This window comes from Camponotus vicinus, unplaced genomic scaffold (assembly GCF_025532165.1).
Source record: "Camponotus vicinus isolate PSW18456_S1 unplaced genomic scaffold, iyCamVici1.0 SCAF_6, whole genome shotgun sequence".
Lineage (NCBI taxonomy): Eukaryota > Metazoa > Arthropoda > Insecta > Hymenoptera > Formicidae > Camponotus > Camponotus vicinus.
The window spans coordinates 222,324-245,478 of record NW_028141978.1 but is presented as its reverse complement, the minus strand read 5'-3'; the positions used below and the strand labels follow the sequence as shown (position 1 = coordinate 245,478).

Sequence of the window (23,155 nt, the reverse complement as noted above, 5' to 3'; positions counted from 1 at the left end):
ATGAATTTTTTTAAATGGAAATGGAAATTATTTTTGTCTCCTAAACGACGAAATAAATATATTGGATGCAATGTTGCGAAATAATTGAGCTTCTCGAAATATTTGAATTCTGTCTCACATTTCTTACTAACGATTAAATAAGTGTTTCTTGAACGCGATGAACAAATTAAACGCGTTAATCTGCGTGGATAATATCTCGATAATATTCTTCTTCTCTTGTAATTAAAGTAAACAAAAATTAAAGGAGCGTGTGCGAGTACGCATATATGGAATATTAAGTTCAAAATAAAATGTCGAACTTTTACTTGCAACAAACGAGCATTTGCACTCTCCGCCGCGAAACGAAATATAAATTATTGCCGTTTTATTAATGTTGTTCTTTTTTGACAATATCGAATGAATTACCAAAAACAAGTTGGGAGATAAACAAGCCTATACAATGTTTTGCACTTTCGTCAAATTTCTCGCTAATAAGGGAGAAAATATTTCGTAACTTTTATTTTTTATCGTTATGATATTTATCTTGTTACTATCGGCGAACAAATTTATAAATTTGTAAAATTAAATGACTCTTTCGAATAATGTTCGATATATTTATTGACAAACAGATGGCTATAATTTCTCGCGTATTCCCACTGCATTTATCCCAATTCATCACAAATGGACAAACTATATTGTTTATCAATTTGATGTAACGTTAATCAGAGTAATTCTATAACCAAATATACGAATTAACGATTTGTATTCGTTGAGTATCTTTCCGTCTGCAAAGTAAACAAATGCATTTGGTAAGATAGAGTAAAAGTTTTTGTGAGAAATCCAAAGAGATAAATGAAAATGAATCGAATTGGAGCATTTCTGCGAGATTGCCGAAAACTTCGAGATCCGGATTCGAACGGACCTCGGTCCTCCAAGCTGCTTTCAATTTTACGAAAAAAGAAAAAAAGAGAGCAACGACCAACAAAACGTGCCGTCTCAGTATTGCGAAGGGATGGTTTTGTTTACGGCAAACTCTCGCGTTGAATGCACGACGCTCAGACGGTAGGTAAATGAATTCTGCCGACGACACGACGGTTTCATCCTTTATATATGAGACCGAACAAGGAATTTATATCCTATCGCTTTCACGTAGTTTCAATGTATTACATACCAGCACGAGTTGTTGCATTTATCGTTTGACGTTTACTATATTTATGCAACGAGAAATATATTCATGCGAGCCGCAATCTTCTTCTAAACTATAATATTACTACAGAGGAATAAAATGACGCGTCTTCGTAATTTTTTGCGTTACATCGCGAAGAATGTCGAAAAATAAAGCATTGTATGTGTACGCACGATTGTATCCTTGACAAGAAATTCCAGTTTACTGTCTATCCTCGAGCGAAATCGCTTCTCACCGATACTGATCCTTGTTGACACGCTTGCGAAGTGACGATGCGCTTCAATGCCGGAAATCATTTTCTCTGCGGAATAGCGGCAATCTAGAAAGCAACCGCCCGTTCCGATCGATCCATCCGACAGTTTCATCCCAGTCGTGAAAAGGATTCAGGATGTCCATTCTACATCTTTTGACAACCGTTTTTGTGCCGTTTATGTGCGCCTACTTCTTCTATACGCGTCTTTTCTACATGCTGTCTCATTTTGACAAAATCATCAAATCAATAAAACATTAATATATCAAGATATGTATATAAAAATTGTCAGGTTTTACTATAAAAAGAGTCGTTAAGAGAGCAACGTGTCTAGCGCAATTTCCTAAGCAATAGTCACGTGTGTGTCACCATGTCATATGTCAGTCACAGTCAGTATATGTATAATTATAATATATTACTGTGTTTCACGAGCAATGAAGAAGTCGCTTCAAAGATCAAATTTAGAGTTATAAAATAATCATTCATATATACATACATCATACATATACATTGATGTTTTATCGATTTGACGGTCTCTACGTTGCTGCGATGAAAAAACAATCACGTGACAAATTAATCGCACTCTCTCTCTTACAGCATCCTGAGGAATGATTGAATATAATGCTATTTCTTCGCCGCACTTGATTACTTTAAACTCACACGATAAAATTTTAGCATTTGCAGTGATTCTCTCTCTCTCTTTCTCTCTCTCTCATATGTGTAGATTGTCTGATGTCTAAAAATTTACACATGACTAATTTCGGTTTTATAATGGAGAAAATGAAAGAGAGAAGTTTTATCGTTGCGTTTTAAGCGAATTTGTTGTTGCCTATCTCGGCGATATATAGCCGCAAACTAACCAAAGCAATCACAAATCCTATTACACTTCTCTCTATTCGCGTTCGCATTGTTGTCTACTTATTTCACTTAATATCTTTTGGCTAATGCTTGAATACTCATTTAATATAAGATAAATAAAATCAAGCAATATTATATATAAGAACAAATAATATTAGCATATTTTCCTTATTATTACATTCGTTATCATTATAATTTTATATTTTTTAAATTGCATTCGTTATAATTTTATATTTATTTTTTTTAAACTGCCGGCTTTGTGCATCGAAAAAAGATTAATCCTTTCTCTCTACTTTCTCTTTTTTATATTATTTATCTTAATTATTTAAGAAGATTATTTATCTTATATATGTGTGTTTGTATAATTTCTTATATATATGTCTACACAAGACATTATATGCATATATAAATTATATAAATGTATAAAAAAGTAAAAAAATAATTTAACTCACCGGTTGGGCTGAATGTGGACCTCATGTGGATCTGAAATATAAATATATTCAAATTATATACATATATATAAAACAATGGCAAAGTTAATGAATATTTCTAAAAGTAGTTAATCCACGTAATTAAATTTTTTATTTGGTTTTTAACAAACTTTTTTTTTACTAAAAAAAACTGCATAATTTACGAAAAATAATTTTTATAAAATGTGATAAATAAAAATCTAAAATTTTTTATATTAATAATATATATTATAAATCTTTAAGCACAATATTGAAATATATTTCTCGTGTATTTATATAAAAATAATAAATATTTTAAAACTATTGTTGAGGAGAAAACGGATCAACACCACACATACGACGGAGATAAACAAACAATTAATTTCACGAATAAAAAGTAACAAATTAAAAAAATTATAAAAGTTGCTTACCTCATAATTGCTTTGTCAGGTGATCACCTTCTCTTGTGGTCACTGTTCTTTTACAATATTCACATTCATTATTCAACGTTCGCGAAAACACGATCGCGCACATATCAATGAGCAAAATATCGACGGCACTTTGTGTATGACATTTCCGATGGATAATCACACGCGACACGCACTTTATTCGAACTGGTAGAACGACGATAAAAGTTACATTTGCATGAAACTACAACTTGCTCAGCATTTGAAAATCACGCGGTCAACTTTCAACCCCTCACCCATCTCGGCAGTGCTAATTTCTGTTACTAACTCGCGAATGATATACGCTCGTATTTTAGGGTAACTTCATCATATTTACGTTATAAGCGAATAAATATGTAAGTTAAAAAGAACATTAAGGAAATAAATATTTTGCATTATAATATTACAAAAAATATAATTAAATTTACTCACTATTCGCTCACAATGTAAGCTTCGATAGAATAAATCTCGCAAATTATGCGCCTTGACAAATTACAACGATGTATTTTAACAGCGAATTTACGTGATGCGTGGTTGAAAATTATGGGATTAATAACGGCTGTAATTAAACGACTTAGTAATTAAACGCGTTGCAACATCGCTCGACTTGGGGGTCGATTTATATCGTACTCGCCATGTTCTGTTAATGATTCGAAGAATACGAATATGAAGAGCACGAGAATGACATCGATTATTATCGGCGAGTCGAGTTGACAGCTTATAATTGATAGAATTAAGTCGGGAAAACATGTATGTCATTGATAAATAGTCGAAAATATATATTACATCTTTTTGTTACTCGAAACCGTCGCTGGGATACTCTTACGTCTCATTTATCGCGGGAGTTAATCAATTACGCGGATATTAATAATCGCTAATTGTGATTGTCATTGGAAATGAGACATCGAGTGTAAAAATGCTACTTTTCGCGTTTTTCTCGAAAAAAAAATATATATAAAGAGATTAGAGCCGCTCGTGCGACTAACACAAGGAATGTAAATATTATAAAATTCGAGCGTCAAATGCAGTGTCATAATGATTGCGATATATTAATTCGTGAAATATTGAACATATTGTGAGACGAGTGCGGAATATTTCGCGAAATACGTATAACACCACACGACATATAAATACACACACGAATCGCGCTACCTTGCCGTTCGAGCGTCGCCGTGCGAATGACAACAAGATCACGGCATGTAAACAACAGCGTCGCTAGATTCCGCAAAATACGAGCGCCGCGTGGCAGATAGTGTGTTGTCACTACGAAATATTCATATGACGCGCTACAAAATAAACGTGGAATATATTTCGCACGGTCTATAAATTTTAAATTGATTAATAAACGACGTTAACGCATCGCAGTTTTTCGCCATTTTAAACGTTTAATTCTGCGATTCTTTTCCATAATTATTTTTCAATTAACAATTTATCAGTAAACGATAATTATTATGTCAGGTATTCATTATTTTCAATATTACTATATTTATATATAAATATAATTAGTACATAATTATATTTTGCAATCAACGCGTTGCGCGTATTACAACTGTATCAAAGTGTTAAAATTTTAATTATTTTTGACTTGTAATTTGGAGATGGAGAAATTTTACGAATTATGTCATATAAATATCTAATTTTTTCTTTTCATAATAAACTAAAAAAAAGAGAATAAGGAAATAAAAAAATTGAAAATTATAAAAAAGATAGATTATAGAGACTTTCAGTAATTTTGCACTAGAAAGAAGAAAACATACATCATTATATGTTATCACAAATAAAGTGTGTAAAATTTTAATTTCTTTATATTTGTTAAGAGAAATTTTTTAACTTGAAATATTATCCTCGTATCTTTACAATGCTATACATATCGCGTTAAAAATGTGTGTGTACAATCTCGATTATAATATTTCTTTATATATACGATGTTTTATTAATCACGATTTTAATATTTCAATTTTCTGCAACGTACACGTGACGCACTTATTTCAAAAAATTAAAAAGAAAATGGCATAAGAGCCAACGCGCGGTAGTTGGAGCGCAGAGAAGCAACAACACTTCTTTCTTTTTTCAATATTAGTTTATTAAAAAACACATTATAATAACAAAAAACAAACGTTTCGGATCATCTTTTGATCCTTCTTCAGCGCGATGTTAACAATTTATATTACAGATAGTGACGCGTTACATTAAACGAATTTGTTCTCGACGCGTAGGTGACGCTAAATTGCATCCCGCGGAAGTCTAGTAAGCGCTCTGCTTCCAACAGTCAATTAAATATACTATAGTTATGCTATGCGACGTCACAGCAGATCTTACAAATCGAGAATAAAAATAATAAAATAAATACCGAAAGATATTACACGTGAATAAACTTTTTTGCTTAAATTAATAGTTAGAAGCATGGCTCACCAGATTCCGCGCTTTTTACAATTAATAATATAGTATGCCGCTGTGCGCCCCATGTCGATTCGAGATTCGATGACGAACTGTATAAATATGTCCTTATTTCAATTATTTTCTCTCCAGCATAACTTGTTTTATCGAGAAAGACACACACATGTTGGCATCTCATTGCATAATAAAGTTCGCTTTCCCGGTACAGCTGTTAAAATAATGTCAGCCGCGGCGTTTATCGTCGCGTAAGCTTGTCCGAACAACGGGCAAGGTCGAAGGAGGAAGTCCTGGGCACATTATTCCGTATTAATCTCGAGTGATTAACATTCATGACGCGAATTAGCCGGTTGTATTGCCGCGTATTCACGGACAGACCGACAGACCTGCAGACTGCTTCCAACAATGCTTCCGAATAATTAGTAGTCCGCTCGTTTGAACGGCGTTGCGGTACAACAAGAGAAACGACGATGGTTAGAACGACATGGTAGTTGGGACTTGTACATGTATCGCTAATTTGATATTTCCCTTAATCCCAAAGTTTCGAAACGTCTCAATCGTGGTTCCAGATATGGACCGCATTAAACGAGCGATGCCGTTGACATTCGGAAATATTTCACTTCGGGTTTGACCTTTGAGATTTTTTCCCGAATTGTCCTACGTAACGTGCCTTCCATACATGTATATACGCACCGAGATATATGCATCGAGAATTAGTTAGCGAAGTCAGCTGGCACGAACGCAGCAGTATCGATCGTATGCGTGATACTCGCTGCGTTATAATATTGTGGCAGCTTATGAATCCGATTGAATCAATTCGAATGTTTTCGCGAGAGAGAGATACTCAAATTAAGATTCTATGTCACTGAAAAAGCAAATAACAAAGTATCAAAATTAAAAAGTAGGGATAAGTAGATAAAAAAATTGTCCTAAAATAAAATTAATCAAATATTACAGAAATATGAGAAGAGCGTCTCTCTTAAAACATAAAGTCGTTTCGTTATATAATGCAATCTCATAAAGCGTTATCTTTTCAACATTGTGCGAAACGAATTGTTCCGAAGGAAGCGAGTTCAATCGAGCTGATTTTCCAAGATATTGAAAGAAAATATATTCATGCACGACAATTCCCGATGTAAAGTTACGATGAATCCTAAAGTGAATTCTTCGACAGTTTCTGGAAGCTGTATTAGCATACAGCTCGGCCTCTTACGAGATTGGTTGGCGCGGTGGTAGCGATGGTTAAAAACATCTTTTCAACATCAAAAACAGGGCGCGGTAAAAAGAGGCCTTTCCTATACAAACATTCATTCCTCCAAAGGGTCTCTCGATGTATACTAAAGCAGAGAACTTTAACGGAGGAGGAGATAATTTCACGCAACATTATGGTAAAAAGAATACAGTAGTTTACAATGCGATGTGAAAGAGAGCGGCATTAATATTCCTGGCATTAATATCATTTTTTGACACCCGATTACCAGAGCGCGATATTTTTTTTATTATTTAATGTCGTAATCATCAAATAAAAATTTATAGTCCGGAAAACAACATTCCGTTATATTTTATTATAAATTAATATTCATATATTTTGAAAACACGACTCTCTGAAGCGTCGCGAAAAATGTTTAGCTTAATATTAAAATATCAAAATTATCGCGTTATTTTTAATAATTATATATACGCGAGTGGATTTTTCCCTTGATACAATTTTTAGAAGAAATCAATTGTGTATAACTATACGCATAAGTGCTTTCTATAATTTATCATCTAATTTATATACATTTTATATCAATTTTAAATTCAATAAATGTACATTTTATATCAATTTTAAATTCATATAAAATTGATATCAAAACAGAGGTATCTTCACAATGCATAAAACAGCTGGTTCTTTGAAATGTCAAATAAACAAAAATTTAAAGCATTGACAATTATAGTTAATTTTAGTCAAAAATATAGTCTCTTTTCAAAACAAACAATTCGGTATTTTGCACCATTATTTATATACAATGTAAGTTTTTAAATATAGCTCTCATTGTTGGTTCTTTGTTATGCAAAATAGGATTGCATTTTCAATGAAAAGCTACATTATGAAACACACCGCATCAAAATTCGAAACTCGAGATTCAAATGAGTGAGCGCTCAAGGGAATTAACGTTAAACATTTTCCACAAGGGAGATTATTCATTACGATAACATTTATTCCTATGTGCCCATCTATGTTTGTCCCGCAAAAATATTCGCAATTTTCGATGCGGATACAACGATGAAATATCTCGACGCGGCGAGCGCGAGCACCTGTGGCATTCGTCGATATCACCCGAACACAAAACGAACTCATTAAACTTGCGCAAAAGTATTCTTTCGTCTTTAACTAGATTTGATTCACTCGGAGAGAATTAAAACTCTAACAGTATTACACTTATCTCTTTTCATTTCTTACAGCTATATCGTTTTATACGACCACCAGAAATTCAATCATTATTTATTATGGCTCAATCATTTTTTCGAGCACACGCACACACATGTAAAAATTTATTTTAAAACTAACTCATACATTTCTCACTTGCACATGTGTGGACATGGCCTATGATGTATGCATCGTATTTTTTCTGCCTTTTTTCTTTATTCTTTTTTACATTAATAATCAATTTGAATACCAATATGCAGGTGGAATTGCAGTTTTATCTTCAAAGTTTGTGCTACAACTAAAAGTGATGATTATGATCTGCGATTATCGAATATTTTTGTTATATTTATGAAGCAGGAAATAAATTAAAAAAAAAAGTTGTTTTTATTATAGAAATATTACTGTTTTATCCCGAAAATTTAGATTAAATAGAATAGATAGTTTTTGGCATCTTGATAATATCTAGGCAATTGATTTAGTTATTATATAATAGATGGGTATATGAGAAAACTAATAGGCTTTTGATATCTCGCGCAGTAAATAAACTAACATCCTTACTCTAACGGGCTTCAACTGCGCTTGAGAAACTTTAGTTAGCAAAATACGCCGTCGGCTAAGCCATTACCAGCACGTTAGAAACAATTAAGTTACTCTATTTGGCCGCCGAACTCAACTATGAATTTATTTTGTCGGCTTCTCTCGTTCTTTGCCTCATCAATAGCTGCCTGATTATAAAGTTCAAAGGCTGAAGCAAAATCTTATTTCAAATAACTTTGCTTTTATCCAAGTTTCCAAAAGTATGTTTTATTTGATATTTAGATACGCATGATGTTAAAAAATTTGCAACAAAAAATTATAAAAATTCATCATTCATCGATTACTCATTCATTCATTCAGCATTTTATGTCTTCTCTCTCTTCCTTGCCTTCTCTTCCCTTTCTTATGTACATATTAACATATAACGAAAATTTGAGGCTAACAAGAGTTTATAACTTTCAATACATATATAAGTAGAAAAACAATATGATTAATACAATTAATATAATTAAAGGGAACCAATATATTACGTAAATCATATTAATATCTTGTTATCGTTTTACGAGAAATCATTGCTCTTTATATATTTCTTAATTATATAACTATTGAACTTTTGTTCTTGCAATAAGATGCGGAAAGTGGCTTTACTGGAGCTGTTTTGCTAAGTTTTGCATTCTCCGCGTTTTAGCGAACATTTGCATAAATTGCGAATATAAAGCCAAGTTTTCGAGCGCTACGTACTTACGTTAATCTTTAACTGTAGATGCCGTTAAAGTTTGGTTTAGCTCTTTTCATGGAAACGATGTCACATGGCGTTATAACTTGATAATTTTTTACTGTAATGTCTTTTTCTCTCTCCACACTATGGAATACAAAAATAAAATTATATAAAAACGACGCGCGCTTTATATCGCTTGTCCATAAAGATATATAAACACTTTTTCTTATTTAGATTAAATATACATGCAACTCGATGTCTGCCAACGACTTATATTATGTAAAACTTGCCTTGAATAATCATTAGTTTTATAAATAATCATGTTGTCAAATTAAAACAGTTTATTTTGTATTTAAGGCAGAAAAATCTATAATTTTTTCTTCATGAAAAGAATTTATTCATGATACTTTTGGCACTTCTAGACTTTTTTATAATGAGAAACGCCTGTTGTAACGAGTGATAATCGCAACGTAAATAAAGTGTAAGCAATTTCATGTAAGCTATAGTAAGCGAATGTGACATCCGATATTACCTTATACATTAAGAGACAGGGAATATGGTTGCCTCTCTGGATTTCGCGCGAGCTTTCGGCACAAATCTCAATCAATCCTTTCGGCGAGTTCAGTTCTCGTTAATTTCACGACAAATTGAAATTTTCGATGATGAAAAGAATCCCGTGTAGAGGCGTAGAAGAGCGTATCGATACATCCAAATAAAACCAATTGTAGCGTTAGCCAATAATGCCGAAAGCTACTCGAGCTTTCATTCATACAGGAATCCATTAATCTCTCGCTCCAAGCGAGTCGTTACGTTTTTAATTCGAATCTCGTAGCTGGACATTGGGACTCTTCTGTACTTGTACCGTGGACAACATCATTGATTTAAGTGAAAATAGACGTCGGAGATAAATTTAAATTCAGTTTCTATCGTTGGGAAATTTTCGTGGCCCAAAAGTATTTAGGTGCAAAATTATGATCCGCAAAGAAGCAATATCGCCATGTAATATCACGCTTGTGAATGATTAAATAGGATTCGCAAGAAGTCGGACGCGGTGCAGCGGCAGTCATTTGCTTCTGAGGGGTCCTTGTGCCGAGTTCACGCCACCAGATGCAAATGCACATTATTCAGTTACTTACACTTCCATTCTCAAAAGCTATGTGAATTTGTATCTATACGTTAATGCGGAAAGCTTGCCGCATTTCCAACGACCTACTCTTCCACCCACTCTGTTAATGCACGACAACGCGCGAGTCAAGACAGGCAATGTCAACGAGAAATTCTGTTTAGTCGACTCTATACACTCTCCGATTCGATTAGTTGCGTTTATCATGAACGGATTTGAATTAAATCCAGGAATCTTATGCGATTGGAGTAGAAGAGATTTTATAAGCTAATTATACGTTGAGAGACACGGAGCAAATCTTGAATAAATTATTACGAGTAAATGTATCGATATATTTTGTTAATAAAAATAAAACGTCAGTGATACGCATGTCGCTGCCAGTCATGAAAATTAATATTTGAAAATTAATAAACAGATTCTTTTTCTACTCATTGACTCAAACTTAATATGATGATGACCAATAATTTTGACAATGTGTAAAAGGGTATTATGTAAAAAGTGGGAGAAGAGTATCCAAGGATATAAAGAGACTGAAAAGTTGTTACAAAAGCGAGAAAAACTCGGCACGGAAAAATTTTTCATTATTTCGCTTCAAATATAATATTTTTAGATTGAAAAATAGTAATATAGCAATTGCAATTGTGCGTGCTGTGCTTTCTTCATTCTCACAATTTCGTGTTCTTATTACGAAGGAAAAATTACCAGTGTAAAATATATACGAAAGCTATAATTAAGAGAGAAGCAAAATTATGTCAGCAGTTAAATTACAACACAATGCTGTGTCATGAGATATAAAGAACATCAGGAATTTTATTTCGTCTGACTACGCTAAAATATTTTGGTTTATATCTACCTTGTGAAAACGTCAATTTTATTTGTTCGTGATCTGTTTTCGAGAACTTTCGCCAATTTTCTGAACACAGATCAGTTCAAAAAGAGAAGAGCAAAAATATAAAACAAAGAAATATTCCTTGAAATAGATATTTTGTTGAAAGGAGAACTTTTTATATCTAAAACTCTTGTAACTAAACTATTAAAATTTTGTCATCGGAAGAATGACTGATATTACAAAATAGTCAACTTTAAATCAATAATAGATTCTAAAGGGATCTTTGGGCGAAAAATCCCTTTAGAACGGTCCTTTTTCATCGTACCTCGGGCACTTTTGATGATCGAAACGATTTTATCGAAACGAATCGAGTGATACAATTCGTAAAAAACGTCCGTGATTAGAGAGGCTGCTATATATCACCGATAATGTGATCCATACGAAATATACCTTTTGATAAGAACATTTAGGCCAAAATTCCTTTAGCCTATACTCGTAATATGTGTTTTATCAACACTTGTCCCCTTTTTCGCCTAGCTTCGGTTGATCGTGCTGAATTCGCTTTTTCATCAAGCCACGAAAATCCGCAATTGCTGGAAGAAAAATTCAACAGGACTGGCGAATATCTGTAGAGAAAGCTGATTGCATAGCTCTATTCAAAGGGATTAAAACTACTTCGAAATTACGCGACCTCAGCTAAAATGGAAGAGAGAAAAATTATCGCATTTGCACCTTTAATTATCGCAAATAACATAATTTTAGAAGATAATTTTAAAAGAATGAACGCGCACTCTTCATTAGCATTTATATAGGTAAACATAATGTGAGTATTAAAATATGCGCGCAGATGCTACAAGTAATTAACCCGACGACAAAATTTTTCGAAAAAGAAAAAGGCTAATTTATATCTGAGAGAGTCATTAAAAAATACGCGCGACGATAATCGTGGTTTGGTAAACAGAGTTAAAACGACGTTTTCAATTAACAATGCCGACGTGTGCAAGGCAGTCGCATAATTAGCATTTTGCCCACGACAATAAAGCCGACGGCCGTATTGTCTCACGCGAGAGTACAGCTCTTAGAATTTTTTTCATACTTTTCATATTCGATTAAATATACATATATACCATAATGTAATTACAGTGTAACGAGGCATGCTCTATGCGATCATGCGTGTAATCAGAGCGATTATTTGCTCACGCTGTGCTATAATTGTTTTATGTTGCCAATTGTTGGCTTATTGAATAATCACAGATGCAAAATTTATCGAAAAGCTTGACAAATATGCGATAAAATATATATAACGTTGTTAATAATTATTAAGAAAGACTCGGATAAAAAGAAAGATTAGGCAGTTATTACTTTCAAGATTATGAATATTGTAATTAAATTTTCGTCGCTGCTGATTGTGTAATATAAATTGATAAAATTTCTGAGAAATTTTATCAAGAATTTAATAGTGAATGCACGCGTGTTTCAATTTTCAGTTTTAATGAAACTACGCTCTTCAATTTTCGGCCATTATAAATATAACGAAGTACGTTTTTATTCTTTATCCATTAGACTATGACATTTTAATTGCACGAGATTTGCATATCAGATTTTAAGTCCAAGTGGAATCGTTAGCGAGCTGAACAAAGACCGTGAAAAAATGCAGTTAGCCTGCAATATCAGCCAAGTGTGTTGATTCCCTGAAGTCAAGAATGAGAATATTCGACATTTGAAACCCGGTCCGAAAAGAACGAAAGAAAGGGATGGCTTTTAGTTGAACCAAATGGGTGAAACTTCGTGAAGGAGCTCGCTTAAATTTCGGATTCACGCTTGGTTGAGAGGATGAGCGATTGAATATTCTACGCAGAAGAATGAAGAAGAGCAGGAAGAAGGAATGAATAGAGCGTTACAAGAGAAGGGAAGAGAAAGAGAGATCTCTGCCATGATTGACCTGAGTTCTCGTTCTACTTTCGTCATCTGCATGTTGAGATTGACATTTTGATAGCGTCACTATCTTCTTGGAGTCGTTGTGTGTGTATGCGTGTGTAGCCTTTGTCTAGATGTATGTACTGTAAAAAGAGAAAAAACGATTAGCTAAAGATAGGATTAAAAGATGACGTATTTTTCATCCAGCAATTTATTATACAAAGCCTATTTACTTAACAAAATTATATTTATATTATCTCAAGAAAAAACATTAGAAACAAATCTTTTATGAGCAGCACTAATTGATCAGCTGATGATTATGAAAAATGTAATGCGCGCTTTCTTTCTTTTTCTAATTTTTTCGTACTCTGGATTAGAAGAAAATCAAAGAAGACGCAATTGCTTTTAAGCAAGAGATTAATAACTATTCGTTTAAGGAATTTTTAGATTGTGTATACAATAGAGAGATGCAATGATAATCAAAAGGGAAGAAAAATATTCCCTTTGCAAATAAAATATAAAATAGTTTTGTGAAATTGATTGAAGATTAAACAGAATATTTAAATAAATAATTAAATTAAATTAAGTAAATATGTCATGCGAAAAAGGAAAAAGAAAAAGAAGAAGAAAAAAAAGAAGAGATTCCTTTATATATATCGATTTTCTCGAGAGGCACGCACATCTCAACCGCAGGATAAATGCATCTCCTTTAGAATACAAAGAGGATAAGGAAGATAAATCCGATTGCAAAACGACATTGCACGAAGGCGAGAATTAGAACTGACGTCATGTGGCAAAGATGAAGCCCATCTTCGAGATGTCTTGAAATTAACTTGAGAGTATATACGTCGGTCGGCACTTGGCCTACATCATGGATGTTACATCGAAGGATATTGCAATGTGAGGACTTTTTATCTCGATATATGTCGCATGTACCTGCGTGATATAGCGGATATAGCGGACGTTTAATATTATTAAAAAAATTTGCTGCTTAAATTTAATAAAGATTTTTCGCGATCAATTACATCGTAAGATATATTCTATATAAATAAATTTTAGAATCCTGCCTTGTTCGTATTAGTAGTAAAATAAAAAAAATATTTTTTATTACTTTTACTACATATATTTATTGCTCTCTGTACGCTTGAATAAAATTCGACAAAAAATATTAATGTTAAAAATATCGAAATGTATAATATATACAAATATTCAACAATGCCATTGTTGCTTAATATTTTTCTGAAATAATATTGTATTGTTTAAAAGATTATGTTTCAATGAATTATATAAGCACGAATTTCATTAATTATAATGAATTTCATTAATTTTGGAAAATAATTATTATCGATCAAAGCATGTAAACAGCTGAATTCTTGATGCGCTTTAGAGGTGTTTCGATAAATCCCAAAATGATGAGAACACAAAACATCCATCGTGTTCTATACGAATAAAATTTGATGTTATATCCTATTAGAACAAAAGTAAAATTCCAATAAGATACATTAATATATAAATTATTATCTCATTAAAAATGTAAATATTCTATTACATTGCTATTATATCTTCATATTATATATTCGAATTAGCTAGTTAATCGCGCTAATCGGGATAAAAAGTTTTCGATTGTCATCCGTTATCCGATAAGCGATCAATAAATTTGATTTGCATTTAGCGTTCGAATGATTAACAGTGTTATTACTTGTTTGTATTATTATTTAGATATGTAAATAATTGTACAGTTTATAATGTGCTATAATGATCGAAGTCAATAAAATAAACAAACATGTCGGAACGTTATTTGTTACATTACAATCCATTACTTTGCAAAAATCGTGAGATGCGAAATGCATCTTGTGTAATCGAGGAATATCAGCTACATAAATACTTGTTTTACGATGCTGATTTTCTAATAATGGTATGCTACATTAAGTAGAATGCGCAGTAAATCAGTTCTAATTTATGAGAGAGAAAGTAGAAATGAAAGAGAGAGAGAAAGAGATTTTATCCCAATTATTTAATGTTTTTTTTTAATAAGTTTGACGCTTTTCCTTTTATTTTCTTTTTTTTTTAATTTGACATTCCAAATTTTTATTTTTCTATGCTTTCGAGATTAAGATGAGAAATCGAAAAGAGAGGAAGAGAAAAAGAAGATAAATGTAAAAAAACAAAGCGGAGCGACGCAAGGAGAGAAAACGGAAAATGAGACGGAAAAATCTAGACGGAATGTTTATTCAATCGCAAGCTCGAAGCCACTTTCAGAATTCTATTCGAAAAGAAGTAACGAATGAATCAGACCAACGCTCTTCTAATTACATTGCAAAAATTGTGTGCTCTTCCTTTCCTTAATGTAAGTTTTATTTTCGAAAATATCTGCTAAAAAGTAATTTAGCACGAAAATCGAAGCTGTACATTATGATTTTTAAGAAAAGAAATTTAAATTAATATAGAATATATTGGAGAACAGTCACTTAGAAATAGTTTTTTAATATTAATGTAATTATCATTCTCAACAAGAAATTACAAATTTGCTTGAAATTTATATCTTTATAATACAGTATGAAAATAAATCTGCTTTAATATCAATAAATGATATTAACAAGTATAATCAAATCATTAATGATGATAATATGCTATTAATGTGATAAATGCTCAATGTGATGCAAATGAAAGTATATTAATAAAATTTAATATAAATTATAATGTACTTATGCATTTTCTAATAGGACTGCGGGATTGCGATGTAATTAAAGCAATTAAGCAAACATTAAATTAAACATTAAAAATTAATATAATTGCGAATAATCGATCATTTAAATAATTGTTTGGCAATTTTGTCATAAATTTAATCATTACACAAACATGTGCATTAAAATTTATGTAAAATTTTATAAATAACCTTTTTATATGTATTCGTGATATATAATATCGTGAGAAACATCTGTAAAATTCTGCACACAGCGCACGTGAGAGCCACTTTCGGGTGGCTTTAAGTTGATAAAAGTGGAGTAATATGAGAGAGAAATGTGTAACAACGATGAATTTCTTGGAGCCGAGAATTCTTTCGATCGGTCAAGTTTCGCAAAAAGTCAAGACGATGTTGTTCGGGTCGAGCGTGCTCGACCGTGAGAAATTTCAATGCAGTTGCAATTGCAATCAGTCAATGCTTCGCGATTTGCCCTGTGGCTGACTTACAACGATTATTTCTACTGTATCACTCGCTCGAATATATCGCGGATGGACGTTCAAAACGGATACGAATATTCAAAATGTTTGAATACACGGATGATTGAATCTGTTTTCAATCTATTCATTGCTATGCTTTTATAATGTATGTCAAAGTTGAATTTATACATCGAGATTCCGTAAAGAATAAAATATCTATTGTGAACGTTTAGGTGCAATTTTTGCACAAGTGAAATGATTTACAAATTTGCGATTCATAAAATTTACCGAGACATGCCGATATTCCATAGATCCGGTCTATGATTCGTTACGTTAAAAAGAGAGAGCGCTTTGTGTTTCTTCGAGAATATTTTCTCCGACACAACATCTTAAATATCAACGATATCGTGTTGCCACTGCCAACGATGTTGATTGTGAGATTATTTTTTACGCGCGCGTATTTTTATGCGATCCAATATAGTTTTACGAGCGAATGATCCAACTATCGAGCTTTCAGAACAGTCGATGATCGGACGTATCAGTGTTTAACAATGAAGGAGAAAGAAAGGATTGCAGTTTTGGATTGTGCGCATTTACCTAATAATAATAATTTGTGTGAGTTTGCGTGGGAGACAAATTTTACTTAAAGTTGCTCCTTGCGACATCAGTCTAATGTTTTTATCGAGGAATCGATCCAATGTTTTAACGAGGAATTTTTTCGCGTTTTACACACATGGAATAGAGGAGAATCCTCTGAAAATTTTTATCGTCGTTTTCACGCTATTCTGATCTGCTTAAATGGGCCACATGCGAATCATCTCGACCATATAGTTAGCCCGCCTGTGGCCGCGTTTTGGCCGCGCTTTGGTGACTCGTTGTTTTCAATTAGCGTGCTTAAAGCTCTTCAACACAAAGTCACTTAAGTTTAAATAGCATCTGAGAGCAGCCATAGATATGGTGGAAGTATGCAAACGAGTTTGTAGCATGGCAAGAAACTTGGAACATTCTAATGTTCATCTAACAATTGGATCATTTCCAATCAATTTATACATTATTAGTTTAGTGTATATATATATGTATAATTTGATAATATATCTTAATACACAGACACATACACACACGCGCGCACATGCACAGCAAAAATTGAAATACAATGCATGCATCTAACGCAATTTATTCAAAAACTGTATTCATTCAAAACCACAAAGGAATTTTATGAATACACTATACACTCTACATTATTGAGTACACACGTGTATACATTGATTCATATTATTATTCCTGTTGTATTATTGTTGCTATAGCTCGAGTAATAATATAATTTTGCAATTAGTTTAATAGTTTGATAATATTTAGTGTCGCGAAAGCTCGTAAACCTACCGCAATGCATTTTGGTAAGAATAGATGAGATATTATTAGAAGAGCCCAAGAGCACGTGACGACGAATGCGATCTGAGTTATTAATATCTGGCTGTGAGATCTGCTTAATCGCTTTTCGCGAAGATAAACATCATTCGAGTCACGTTTTAATGAATAATAAATATGTATCGATTCGTGTGTTGTCAGATTTAACTATGAATCGTTAGGATAAACTCATGACTCGTTTTATTACGTGTTAGTTCTTGGCATGCCAGCCAATTATCTTTTAACTCTTTCTTGAATATTTCAAGTCTTTTATATGTTTTTAAAATTGTGTTATGTTAAGTGAGTGCTAGTGCGATTTAACTATATTTCACAATTTTTGATTCAATATTATTCCACTTCTCGTCGTTCTTCTCCAATAATGGTTTTATCATGTTCATGTTATCGTGTTATTTCGAGAATAAGCTGGTGGTGGTAAAATTCGCGCACAAATTCGTTGTAAGAAGATTATTATCAAATCATCGTTTATTTTTCGGTCGAAGAGATATAGATTGTACCAATGCGAGTTATCAAGGATATTAGAAAATCTTTTGGTAAGTCTGTTCTGTTTTAAAAATATGAGTTGCTTAAAAAAAAAATCCAAAATCCATGGACGCTTTGCCTTTCCACATGTGTATATTGAAATTTTATATTTGTTTAATTTTTATATTAATTTTATATTTATATTTTTTTATATTTATTTATATTAAAATTTTATATTTAAAATATCTGCTAGCTTTCGACATAAATAAAATAATAAGATTGATAAATTTTAAAATATCTCAATGTATAATTGAGACAATTTTTTCCAGAAAACACATCTTACTTTTTTTAACATATATTTTAACTAACTATTAGCGTAATTGCTTGTGAAATGATTGATGAAAAAAGTCGCTTTTCTCGTGTTCTCGTCCCGGGAAACGAGGCATCAGATTATAATTCCCCGTAGAAATCGCTGACACATAGTCGTGACAGATGACGAGTCTTCGGAGATCGGGGTTGCAGTTGGGGTGAACAGGGGACAGAGGTAGAGGGTGTGGTATCGGAAGGAAACTCCTTAAGCCTACCTTTCATCTACATTGCTCGTTATTAATTTCGCGAGCCGGTCGACGTGCCAGACCTGCGGAACTGGCCTTTAGTCAGCGTTTCGAGAGACTCGGGCAATTAATCACGCGCCTGACCGCGCTCAAACTCCGAACGCAGATATTATCCTTCGCTCGCTGTCCCGTAACCACCGACGTCTTCCGTTGCCGATATGGCACTTCATTACGTCGCGCGACGTATTCGATCAGTCCTACTAATCACGAGGGAATATCCGATCCACACAGATTTTGCTAACGGAATAGCTACGTCGCGCGAAATGCCGGAGCCATAAATCTCAAGTTCTCAAGCGGATCTGTAAATTTATATAGAATACTGATTTAGCATGCAGCGTATTCTCTTTTCGAAATATATAAAGCTAGCCACTCTATTTCTTTTGCCATTCTCTCTCTCTCCTTCTCGTTTAATATTCATGAAGACAATACTATTATTGGCATCGAGAATAAAAGGCTAAAGGCAAATGCGCCAGAAAGAAAGAACAACACTTTATAAGAATTTTAAATCATCAAAAGCGAATCTTATTCATATGCAAATTTCAGCGGGAATTGCGTAAATTTTGTGAGGTAAATAGAAAACGGTAGCGGTGAGATAAATTCCTTGTAATTATCTCAAATAATTTGAAAGGCGCGTACACACATATGTAAACATGTATATCATAATAATTAATCTTGACAATTCAAATCTGTCTCTGATAACAGCGCGATAATCGTATAGCGACGATGATTTTTATCATAAATATGGATAATAAATATCGACAATAAATTGTAGATTATTACTCTATTGCACTTGAAAATACATAATAGCTTGAGATGATAAAAGCGATTATAAATGAGGACTCTCCAGCATACAAGATGACATCCACTCTTTAGTCGATCGCTTAAATATAACAGGAAATTTAAAATATTTCCTCATTACACAAAAAAATAGCTTTTGGAATATGGAAAAGTGGAAAGGACAATCAAAGACGATTATCTGTGATCAACATTAGATCAACGCTTCTGGTTTCATCAACTTTTTAAATTTTGTCTTGTTGACTTTTGTTCAATGCTTAATTTAAACAATCAAAATTCGCGAATAAGAGAAAAGATCTGTTTATTACTAACAAATTTTTTTCGCATAAATAAAATCTTATAGATTAATGTACATAAAGACAACACAAAAGACTTTAAATAATAGAAAAATGAGAGAAAAAAATTTCGTGCAAATGTCCGTTATTGTCTGTAGAATATGCTACGAAACAAAGAAATTAATTATCTGAAAGCAACTTTGTTCTGATGTAAATGATGTTATCTTCTTGGAACATTTTGCGAGAAAATTTTGCATGCATAGACCTTAAATACTATCGTCAGAAGAAAAAAGAAAGAGAAAATTAGTTTCAGATATATCTTATATTTTTATCTTCAAAGTCTCTTTATCTAAAAGAGTAAAACGTGTTATTGTGCAAATAGAAAATATGAAAATATAATGTTGTTATCATCTTTTTATATTATAAACAAATTATTCTTTTATTGAATGTTCAAATATAATTATTATCAATTAGATTTTCTATGAAATTAGCATGTATGATAAGTTTTGAGATAAATCAATGTTAATTGTCAATTTTGGATTCTCTATTCTTCTGTTGTCCGGCAACGACATTGTAAATAGCTAAATCCACTCCATTAGTACATGCTTTCTCGCCCTCTAAATCACAAATTAATTCCAGACGCGAAATTATGGGCATTCAAGTACCATGTGTGTATGCGAGCTTAGAAAATTCCACACAAGCGAAGAGTTTTGCGGGATGCATTCCGCGGAAATCTGAGAATCCTCAGCATTGCTGGCATTGTATCGCGTGCATTTTCTTACATTGCACTCTCTCTTTCTCCGGTTCTCACTATCATTTCTTTGCTCATATTCCATGCATACGATAACAAAAGAATGCAAAAGAACAAAATTTTATATGAAAGCTTGTATTCTTCTCGACAACCTTTTTCTCGCAATTCTAGCTTTCTCCACTTTCCTCCTCGATATATCATCATATTCAAAAGGGAATTTATGTAATTAACTTATTAATATTTAATTGTCCAAACTTTCTCTGTCTTTATTATTAATGGAATAATAACTTTTTATGGAGAATTAATCCTAAAATAAAAAAAGAAATTAAATTGGTTTAAAAATAACGAAAATAACGATAACACATACATTCTTAGGAAGAATATTTAATTTTCAAATTTTAAATTATATTTCCAAAAATCAAATATATAAATTCGTGTATTTAATGATAAATTTATTACAAAAAGAATATTCATTATCGCAACGATTCGATGCTTATCTCTATCCAATTAATTAATATAATGCAAAGAGCAGAACTCATTTATTCTTTCGAATTAACTTTTGGGATGCTACGTCAGTATAATATTTTATAACAATTATTTTGGCATAATTTGTATGTAAATCATCTCATTATTGGCATAATAAATTGCATTTTATTGAAAAATAGGACAATTAAGAAGTTACTTTAGTCAATTTCGACAATTTCATTCAAAATACATTTTGCACTGATTTTCGAGCCAAAAATGCGTCCTACGCGAATAAACTCACAGAGATATAAACACAGCTACTGAAAAGATTCAAAAATTTAGAAAAAGAAACATGAAAAAAGACATCCGCCGTTTTGATGGATTCTATAAGGTGTGTGTGTGTGTGTGTGTGTGTAAGAGAGATTCCTGAACTAGTTTTTAAAGTTATTCTTGAATTTACGCGCGAATTACACCGTGTATTTTCTCTAATTAATTTTTGTTGCTACCTTTGTCACTTCCACATTATATTGAGCGTATCTTCGCCAAATTTTTAATTTCCTTATGGTTGTGATTTTCGTCGACAAAATGGGAAGACCACAAAAAGAAGGAAGACCTTCAATGTCTGATACGATCTCTGGCAAAAAGCCATATTCAAAATCGAAAGAAACTTTAATCTTCCGTGATCGTATTCATCGTACTTCGTGTGCTTATAAAAGTCAAACATCGTAAATATGTAGGGTGGGTTACGGTAGGACTATCTCTACCCAGGCCAATACAAACGGAAAAGACTGTCGTCATAAAATATATGCGACGGAGCCATAAACATCATATTACATCATGTGTTTTAAGTCGGCTAAAATATTCGATATCCGCTGTTGAATGACAAAATATATTAGATTGTTGCATGCACGCATATATAATATTAATGTTATATAAACTATTCTTTGATAAAACTTGAAAAAGATCAAATACATCAAAATAAAAGAAAGATAAAACCAATTTTAAAAAAAGAATGCGTTTCTATAACAGCCCTGTATATGCGTCATAATTTAACTTTAAAGAACGGAACTAAATACCAGCCATGTTGAAAACATGATAAACAGTTTTAATTGTTACGTGGCCGAATACTCTGATATTTATTGTTACAATCATATGGTATAACAGCGTGTAATAAACAAAGGGTCAAACTAAGAGACATTCATAAATATTGTATAGCGCATTCCGTTCCAACAAAATGTTTATTTGCCGTGTTCTGCACACACTGTAGAAACTGTGTATGTACCATGAAGTTGAGCTATAATTATAAAGTAATAGAGATAATTGAAGAAAAGAAATATAAAATATCAATTTATTTGCCATGATTAGTCCGGAAAACATCATTTAGTTAAAGCAATATAAAGAGAAAGATTTTGGGAAACGAACAGCGCAAAGTTTCTGAGAAAGGATCAAACTCTCGTTGTGGGGAAGATTGAAACTTTGCATGATGCGTTATCGCGAATAAACTACGTATATAGACGAATCGAAAACGCGAAACATTTAAATTGCAACGAAACTAAGATGGATTTCTACAGGAGCCGCGCGAGCTGATATCACCATTTTCGCGAAATATAGATGCTTCACAAGGAGCTTAAGTTAAAATCCTGCAAAGTGATTGCGCAAGAGATTAAATTATCTGGACATGACGACAAAAAATATCGTACCAATTTACTTGTCCAAATCTTTTCGCGGTGAAAAATAATAATGATAATAAACCGCAAGTTGAACATAAGCGCGAAAATGCAATTGTTTCAATTTCTTTCTGCTGAAAACTCCGAAAATAATGTAATTCAAGAAAAAAATGCGTCTTACGGGATTCATTGTCATAATGCACAGTTAGATATTCTCTCTACATTAGATACTCTCTTTATATTACTGACTTAAAAAATTTCACGTTTAATTAATGCGTCAATTGCTGAGAGTGCTTCGATTAATTTGATGTTTTGAGTTGACGTATGTATCATACTATATTATGCAATTTTAAAAACCAGTCATCTCAAAAATTTGAATATTATTAGTTAATAAAATTCATCACAAATTTGTACGTGTAGAAAATTTATTCCTAAAATTAAATTTT

At 32.4% G+C, this 23,155-nt stretch overlaps 1 protein-coding gene across 5 annotated transcripts in view; it reads left to right on the top strand.

Annotated features, from left to right (window-relative positions):
• LOC145972706 (A-type potassium channel modulatory protein DPP6) overlaps positions 1 to 23,155 on the top strand; it is a 55,433-nt gene that overhangs the window by 6,000 nt on the left and 26,278 nt on the right. Inside the window, exon 1 of one of the 5 annotated variants that reach the window (XM_083101512.1) lies at positions 16,758 to 16,873. The exons of 3 other annotated variants lie outside the window; for them this stretch is intronic. The gene's annotated coding sequence lies outside the window, so the exon portion shown is untranslated. Of the gene's footprint in view, positions 1 to 16,757; positions 16,874 to 17,791; positions 18,214 to 23,155 lie in introns of those variants that run through there. One more of the 5 variants, XM_083101514.1, reaches the window with a different exon arrangement.